Raw genomic sequence first — 9495 nt, 5'->3', positions numbered from 1 at the left:
GTATTCTCCACCTCTACTGTTCCCTTCCAGGCCCTCTGCACGTCCCTGGCATCTCTTTTCACCTCTAAAATTTAGGACATACTGTCCACTCTCTCTCTACCTCTATAGACAAATCCGATCTATGAAAGTCTGCTCAAAGCAGGTTCTCCCCTGCTCATCCAGAACCATCAAGGACCACATTGACACCCTGGCTCCAGCCTTGGACAATTTCTGCAATCACTCCATTGCCACTGGAACCTCTTCCCTCCCCCCTTAAGCACTCCCTTGTGCACCCCCTTCTTAAGAAGCCCTCTGCCGATACTTCCTCTCCGTTTAACTATTGCCCGATCTCCATCACTCTTTTCCTGAGGAAACTGCTGAAACAGCTGCCCTTTTCCCATCTTAATCTGCATACTGAATCCGTTTGTTGTCTCCATGACCACGAGTCTGGCTTCAAAGCTGCCAGGTGCATGGAAACAGCTATCCTGAACACCCCTGAAGACTTACTCTTTAATCTTTTTTTTTTAAACACTCTTTATTGACAATTTATAATAACAACCTCAAAACGTATTCCCCTCCCTCCCTCACCCCATGCCCTACATCCCCATAGAACCCGCCCCCTTAAACACATTCCAAACTTAAATAGAAAAATGTCACAAACTCCCCAGCACCACCCACCAGCCCCAGCCCTCCCCTCTCCACTGTTTAGGTAGTCTTCTTAATTTCCACTCCCTCCATCGGCCACATCCTGTAGTCCTTCCGTTTCTATGGTTACGTAAGAATTGGGTGGATCCACCAACAGTTCATATGTTCATAATCTTCCCCTTCCTCTTAACCCCCTCACCTTCTCAAACCTGCCTACATTTCTTCACGGTGGTCGTAGGTCATTGTCCTTTGATATGTCATTTAGTAATTGGGTCCAGTGAATCGTTATACCCTCCATTTCTGCCTCTGAGTCTGCATTCTGCAGCACTGTTAATTCCGCCAAACCCCACCTCCGCGAATCCTTCAACCATAAGTTAATCGCCGGGCCCTGCGGGCATTTCCACGCTATCGCCATTCGGCGCTTAGCCAGTATGAGCAAAAACCGGCCCAATCGATTCCGTATCCTGTGCCTTTTCCCCTTGGCAGCTTACCCCATAGGCAAATTTCCCGGCTGCGTTCCCACCTGACTCCCAGCGCCCCATTCACTCCTTTAAGAACCTCGTCCCAGTACTCCACTATTGTCCTGCACTCCCATGCCATATGCCAAAACCCTGCCTGCAGCGAACCACATCTAGGACAGTTATCCGGACTTACTCTCTAATCTTGACTCTAATCTTCCTTCTGTCCTCATTCTCATCGATCTATCCTCTGCTTTTGACATGGTCAACCATGCTCAATCGCCTCCGTGACAACCTGGGTATCACTGGTCAGGCCCTACCTCCTTTCCCAGGTTCCATGTAATAATGTCGCCATGAAAAAGTCGTCAGGTTATGGTGACTTTTTCCTGGCTACCAAAATTCTTTCCCCAAATATTCTAGGAGGGGCATAATTATATATTATTACCTCCAGTCCTAGAATATTTGGGCAAAGTGCTGGATAGCCTGGAGAGTGTGTCATGAATGCATTTAATTTTTAAAGTCACCAACCTGACGACTTATTTCATGGTGACATAATTACCTGATACCCTTTGCCACTGACCGACCCTCCTAGGTCCAACTGGGGCCTTTCCTCTCTTCTATCTCTCTCTCTGCTTGTGGCATTCATCAGGGGTCTAACCTTGCTCCCTGACTATTCAACCACTACCTGGCACCTCTGGCTGACTGCATCGCTACATTCTGTTCTAACTTTCAGTGGTATGCGGTTGACATCCAGCTCTCCTTCAGGCTCCCCTCAGCCACTTCTGCTCCTTCTATCATACCACACTGCCTGACTGCAATTCAGGAATGATGTGCTGCCAAGAATCTGTGCTTAGTACCAGTAAGACCAAGATCCTCTTCATCGGGACACCTGCTCTCTCCTTTCCTCTCTCTCTCTCTCTGGTCGCCCACACTGGGCCCTCTTCCTGCTCCCTCCTGTGAGGCTAAGAACCATGGCGTCATCTTTGACTCCACCCTCTCCTTCTCTCCTCACATCTCCAACGTCTCTAAAAATGTCACACTTTCAGCTGCACCTCCTTAGAGGTATTCTGCCTTTTCTCACTTTCCCCCAGAAATTCACTGTCTCTAGAGCCCTGGTCCTCTCCAGGCTGGACTATTGCAACAGCCTCTTTCTAAATCTGCCAGCCTCTAATCTTCGACCTTTACAACTCATCCAGAACAGGACTACAAGACTTGTCCCTGGCCTCAAGCGCAGGGATCATATCTCTCCAGTTCTGAAATCTCTGCACTGGCTCCCTGTGGCTGCAAGGATCACATTCAAGACCCTTTGCAACGTCCACAAGGCTTTCTGGGGCCTGGGACCACACTACCTCCAATTTTCTCTTCCTAAACATCTTCCTTCTCGAGCTCTCTGCTCATCCACCTCCAAATCTCTGAGCTTCAGATGCTTTTCCAAACAAAGAATGGGGGGGCAGATCTCTTTTCTCGGCTGGGGCCTCCCTCTGGAACAGTCTCCCTGCCTCTCTAAAATATGAGCAGAACCACCTCTGGTTCCGGAAGCAACACAAGATCTTCCTTTTCGCTTCGCTTTCTCTCTTCATCTCCCTTGCTAATGTCCCTGATAGCTCCACACCTTGGTCACCTGGCCACCACTGAACTCGGGCCCAGGCTCCTGCATCTTGAGTTGCCCTTGCACTGCCTCAGGGCTCCCTCCGCATTTAAGGGTCTGTATCTATAACCCTACAGTTCCTACTCTTTGCACTTAAGAGCCGCCCTCTGGCAGCACTTATTGAGTCACCTGCAGTTCTCCTCACCTCCCCCACCCGCGGCATGTCTCCCCTCCCCTCTTCCCCATCTCTATGACACAAGGCCTATTAAGATCGTTGTTTGTCCCCCTTCTGTTTCCCCCTCTTTGTCTTGTCATGCCTAGAAACACTTGTGTATAGGCGCTTTATAAATGCCTTATCATATCATATCACTTTAAGAAATTATCCATGCTGGCTGCCCTAGTGTAGTCTGCTGCCACGTAAGAACACTCAATGGGTTGGCTTTGCCCATAATGACAGTAAACAATGCCATGCCTATATAATAAAATGTGCATACTGGCTGCTCCAATGTCCTCCCATCGGAGCTACACTCCCTGACCCACATGCACATATTCATACCAATTCAGACACTCATGCAACATACACATCTCTCACATCGACACGCGAACCCATACACAACATTCCCACTGCACTCTCATTCAAACGCGCACTAACACAGACACAACCCCACACATAAATTGATTTATACATACACACCCTTGCATGCTAAATGGTCCATACAAGGCTGGGGAAGCAAAACACTACTGCCATGGCCCAATGCGTATGCATGATGGAGGGCAGCAAAATATAAAGAGAAACATTCTTTTGCTTTGGGTTTTGCTCTGGCTCTGCATAATGGTTGGCTGGTTGTTGCTCTGTCGCCTATTATGTACGAGCCACCACTGGTGAATGCTCTTTACCAATGTACATTTGAAAGATGGTGGCAGATTGAGTGACTGATGCATGAGAGTTATAGTTGGATGAGCGTACATGACCTGTGGCTGTAGAATGGGATCCACAGGAGGGACATGTGCTTGTGCATATTGTGCATGATATCTGGCGGCAGCGGGAGCCAAATGGGAGGCAGCTGGTACTGCCACTCTTGAGCCTCATGGTAGAGTCTGTAGCCCATGGAAGAAAGGAAGATGAAGTTAGTGGGTATGAAATCATGGCTGAGTCCTGAGGCAGTGAGGCAGCAGCAGACCAGGAGGGGTTACCTGTGTGTGGTCCACCAATGATAGAATGCATCTTTGGGTCTTGAGGGCCAGTTAGGCTGAACTGTTTGCAGTACCTAATGGAGGGCAAGTTAGCAAAGACGAGGTCCATGGGATAGGGGAGGTCACAGGTATGGCTGTGCAGGGCCTCATTGGAGACAGTTACACTGGAGTTCATTCTTGGTTGAACGCTAACCTTTCAACCCACAAGAAGGGTGATTTGTTGGAATAGTGCAGACAGTTGTCATTTGCCTCAATGTAGTTGAGTGATGTCACATCACAGGTATTAAAACTCTTTTAGGTGTATGGCAGTGGTGCAGGGCCGGTGAAAGGAATGTTGCACCCTAGGCAAAGTGTCAGACGCCCCCCACTTAGACACTTGAACATATACATTTCATGCTGCACTTGGTACACATATTGAAATGCTGCTCTTCAAGGCGGGGAGGATAGCTCAGGGGCAACACGTTTGTCTTACAAGCAACACAATGCATAGCAACCCTGATTTGAATCTCGACTTGCGCCCAGTCCCCGTATTAAAACTTGTTCAAATAAAAGAACAATTATATTTAATACTGCATTACAGAGCAGAGCGCTAGAGATTTCCAGTGCCATGTGCGAAAGCCCTGTTCTAGCTTAGAATTCTGGTACTTGTAGTTTTCCTAATTTCCAAGTGGGGAAGAAATATATGCAAGTATAAAACATATTTTCATGCTGGCTGCGCCCGTACATGTACATTCGGGCTATATGTGGGCAGAGTCAAGAATTACCCTATAAGAACTTAATCCTGTTGGATTTGACAGTAAGAAATGCCATGCCACTGTAAGAAAGCATGTCCAGGCTGGCTGCACCAAGCCAGTCTAGCAACTTGACCTAGCAATGGTGAGGTTACCTGAAGTTACCTGCCCAGACATGTGACTACCAGCACCACCCTGACACAGGCTCAATGAGTACTTGCAACATATTACCCAGGCGTTGTGACATTTATGCCCACTTCTCTACTGGTGGAAGGTATTGAGAAACAGCTGACAGTTGCTGGACTAAGATGCCCTGGAAAAAGAAATCTCTGTGTTGACCACATGTCCCAGAAAAGTGCAGAGCCGCTCAAACTACCCCACATTGCTTCTTCAACAAGCCTATTCTGGCACAAGAAATGCTGCTGAGATTAGCATTAAGGGCACAAAGAGGCCCCGGGTGTCCTGGTAGAGCTGGGCACTGTGGACCGTTGCTGATACAGCCCACATACTTCAAACAGGCCACATTAAACCATCAGAGGGCAAAGACCTGCAACAGGTTAGGCTGGCAGCTGCAGTGACTCAGCATGGTACTGTCTCTGTCAATGGCCAAGTTTGGAAACAAATTATAATAACCTAAAGAATATTAGGGTATCAAATGATATGATATGATGAGTCATTTATAAGGCGCCGGTACACAAGTGTTTCTAGGTGTGTCATGACAAGGGAGGGAAGACAGAGGGAGGACAAAACAAATTATCTTACTAGGCCTTGTGTCATTCAAATCGTGCTAGTGTGATACGCAAAAGTGCAGGGAGGAGGGAGAGGGTAATTGCCAGGGATAGGCAAAGGGGTAGTCCAATCAGGGCAGCAGTGCTGAATACCTGTTTCTCCTGTAGCCCAAGCACGTTTACGCTCTGCTAACATCATGTAATTGTACTTGTACTGTTGACCTGGTTCCCCTGTAACCATGGAACCACTAGGCCAAAAACCATCTAATTATCTTTGCAATGTTAACTGTCTTTGTCTGTTCGCACTGTCCAGACTGTTTCTCTTGTGCAACTAAGTAAGCCCTAATGTAACAGCGCTACGATGCCCGAGGGCTGCTTTGTGTGCTTTATAAATGGAAATAAATAAATAGGAGGCAGGAAACTGTACGGTCCCAGATACAGCCCCTAAGTGTCTGGTAGCCGTGGAGGCAGTGCAGGGGCTACTGGTCAAGGCGAGCCTGGTACCTGTGAGACTCTGATGGTAGCCAGGCAACCAGTCAGCGCAGCATACAGGTGGGTCAGCAGGGGAGACAGAGAGAGAGAAAGCAGAAGCAAAAAGGAAGGTCTTGAGCTGCTTCCTGAACATTAGGTGGTCGGGCTCAAATTTCAGAGGGGTAGGGAGGCCATTCTAGAGGAAAGCATCTGTAGAGGAGAGAGATCTACCCCACACTCTCTGCGTCTGACCCTCAGAAAGTTGGAGGTAGGTGAGAGAAGGGCTTGAGAAGGAAGGTGTTTAGGAAGAGAGAGTTGGATGTAGGGCGGGCCTCGGCCCCAGGCCCCAGAAAACCTTGTGGACAATGCAAGGGTCTTGAACTTGATCCTTACAGCTTCCGGGGGAGACTTCAGTGTAGGACAGATATGGTCCCTGTGCTTGAGGCCAAGGATAAGTCTCGCAGTCCTGTTCTGGATTAGTTGCAGAGGGCGGAAAGAGGAAGGCAGATTGAGAAAGAGGCTGTTGCAGTAGTCTTGCCTAGAGAGAACGAGGGCTCTGGAGACAGTGAGCTTCTGGTGGAAAGTGAGGAAAGGAAGAATACCTCTGAGGAGGTGCAGCTAGTAGTGGGCCTTCTTGGCAAGGTCTGTGATGTGAGGAAAAAAGGAGAGAGTGCAGTCGAAGATGACACCAAGGTTTTTGGCCTCACAGGAGGGCAGAGGAAGAGGGCCCAAGGAGGGCGGCCAGAGTGAGAGAGGGAAAGCGCAAGTAGGGGTCCTAATGAGGAGGATCTCAGTCCTACTGGCATTAAGGCTGAGATTGTTGGAGGTGCACCACCCCTGAATCACAGATAGACAGTCAGGAAGGAGCGACAGAGGAGAGGAGGCTAAGGGTAGCCTGAATGAGAGCTGAGTGTCATCTGCATAATCCTGAAAGTGAGAGGAGAAGGTAGTGATACGGTGGGCCAAAAAGTCCAAGCAGACATTGAAGAGCCAGGGTGAGAGGTTAGAGACCTCGGGAACACCACATGCTAGGAGAGAGAGGTGGTGGAGAGAAATGGCACATGTTGAGCCTGGGAGGGACGGCCCAGGCGAAGGGGGTCAACCAAACCATGGTGGCGTACCGCATTTTGGACATGGCGCCTAGGAAAGGGTCGCCATACTGCATTTGGGACACGGGAAAGGAGACTATGCCTCCCATGGACCTGTGCTTAGGCACGCATCATATACATTAAAGATCCTTCTCACTAGTCTTCCACACTCCTAAATGGATGCAGAAGGCATGTTCTTCATACGTATTTGCAGTATTTCCTCCAGACATCCTGGCAGTCACGGCCAGACAGGGCACGACAGGCTCAAGAAGCCTTAATAACGGGACTTGGCCGATACATACTGGCTGTAAGTGTACAGACCCATAGAGGTACATTGTGCAAGTCCCTGAGCTTTATCCTTGCCCCCTACCTCTAATCTATTAAACCATCCCCTAACGTCAGAAATGCAGCTGGAAAGTGTAAGGGGAACAGGTTTGTGCATGGGATCACTTACAAATAATAGCTGCTAGGGCACAAAAGCATTGAGTCCGCTCTGGGAAGTTCTTCAGCCACATGGAGTTATGTCCATGGGCATCATTTTAGGGGGGGCAAGGATGTTTGTCCCCCTGTACTTTTGTGGCATACCCTTTTGTCCCACTCATTTGGCAGAGGCCCCATTCATTTGGGCGTTATGCCCCCAGACCCTCCGCCCCCAGCATCTTCAGCAAAGTTAGTCCACTGGTTATGTCTCTGGGCATGCCTGTGCCCTCTCACACTACCTTAAAACCCTTCCCATGTCTGTGCTTCAGCTGAAACTGATGTTCTCAGGCACATTCGTAGGGGTGTATAAGGCCCTGGAGCCCCCTCCCCATGTCTCAATGTGCTTCTTTCAGCCCATAAGATGTCCTGATACATAGAAGAAAGTGACATGAACCATGCTGTCATTTTCCTACCCTGTCAAATGTTCCTATCTCTGGATTCCTCACATTGTCCCACAGGTGGGAATTTCTGATGGGAAGGAGAAAATGGCAAGGCCTTGCTGTCAGATTTTCCTACCCTGACACATTTTCTAGCAAGTCAGAATGTCTGATAGGTAGGTGCCTTCCTCTTCCTCACCTCCCTCTGTCCCGCAGAGAGGGCTCCAAATCTTTGCTTCCAAAGGTTCTGCAGCAGAGAGATGAGAGAGAGGAACGCCATACTGCTCCCCGTTAGTTCCCAGCTGAAGGACAGTAAAGCTTTTTTTAAAGGATAGGGATAGAGGTGGTATCATACCTCTGCATCGTGAAAGGATAAATGGAAACTGAAAAAAAGGTTATTGTTAGGGCAGCCTGGACCCTCAAAGGTAAGTGCCGGGACACGGAAGAGGGAGGTGGAGGAAATGTAAAGTAGTTGACAATATGGGATGTATTACTGAGGATATGTTTTTATAAAATGCTAAATAAATTATATCAATTATATATGTTAAATGTTAATTGTTAAAGGTATTTGTAACGCGCACCGTCACCAACGGAATTGGTCTCCAGGCGCTCTGGCGGATCTGTAAATGATAAGGTGGGGAGGGGTGGGTTAGTAGGTGAAGAGGGTATAGGATAGTGAGAGGAGTGGTGTTCTGTTGGCAGCTTCAACTCGGTATACACCAGATGCTGAGCTTTGGTGCGGGTATTGGATCGGTGACAGGCCGCGTGTGCTGTTGGTCCGGCTTATGTGTTGTTGCAGTGCTGTGAAGTGCGTGCGGCTTGTTGTGCGAGAGATGGTTGTGTGAGTTTTTTGAGTGAGATAAGAATGCAGAGTTTGAGCTTATATTGGATAGTGGGTTACCTGACCTTTGGCATGCTAGCATTTGCAGTTCTGTCCCAGTGTGGTGCCAGTTGACCCCCGCAACTCTATCTGGAAGGGCCCGGGCCAATGTTCAGAACTCTATCCGGGGGTGGGCAAGCCAACATTCAGAGTCCCATCCCGATGCGGCGCAAGCTAGCGTCTAGAGATCTGTCCAGGTATGCTACAGCAGTGTGATTGTAAACTGGCCCAGCACATATCACTGCTACTCTATGCTTCTGCTTTGAGCTGTCCTCAAAATCACTGTCCAAGAAATTGCCGAAATATTCAGTGTCTTATCGCTTGACTGTAAATGTTTCATAGCTTTTGTCAAGTAGAAAAGTGCTTGGCTTCACCAGGAGTATGTGTTGGTCGTTACCCAGCAGTCTCTGTGGCGCAATCGGTTAGCGCGTTCGGCTGTTAACCGAGAGGTTGGTGGTTCAAGCCCACCCAGGGACGGTTCGTTTTTTTTTTTTAGTAGTATATTTTCAGCTGTTGAAGCAGACGTCAGAAATGCATTTGCGAACAATACTCTTCATAGTAATCTCTTCCTTTTCAAATTACGAACGCATTCCTGAAAGGTTGCACTGGACCGTGGTGAAAAAAATAAATGACTGTGAATAGAAAGCTGTGGACCAGCAGCTTTAGACCGAGAGAACTTTGAGACAGCACAGAAGCGGATTAAAGTACCACTCACACAACTAGCATAACATTAAAGCTACCTTGTCCACCAAGAAGTAATTGCCAAGTCTTTTGTTTGACATTTTCATAATCCCCTCCATGAACAGGGTGCACTTTGCTGCACAGCGCCACCTGCGAGTGATGTGTGCAATTGGGAAAGGTGCAATTCCAAAGCAT

The 9495-nt window shown here is 48.4% G+C and overlaps 1 non-coding gene across 1 annotated transcript; it reads left to right on the top strand.

The window, feature by feature from the left end:
• The first annotated feature begins 9022 nt into the window (after nt 1–9022).
• On the top strand, nt 9023–9096 carry TRNAN-GUU (transfer RNA asparagine (anticodon GUU)). Its single transcript has one exon. It is a non-coding gene; the product is annotated as a tRNA-Asn (tRNA).
• The last annotated feature ends 399 nt before the right edge of the window (nt 9097–9495 follow it).

The sequence above is a fragment of the Ambystoma mexicanum genome, chromosome 1p (assembly GCF_040938575.1).
Source record: "Ambystoma mexicanum isolate Mex_15411 chromosome 1p, UKY_AmexF1_1, whole genome shotgun sequence".
NCBI lineage: Eukaryota > Metazoa > Chordata > Amphibia > Caudata > Ambystomatidae > Ambystoma > Ambystoma mexicanum.
Note: the sequence above shows the minus strand (reverse complement) of the source record. Positions and strands in the feature narration are given on the sequence as shown.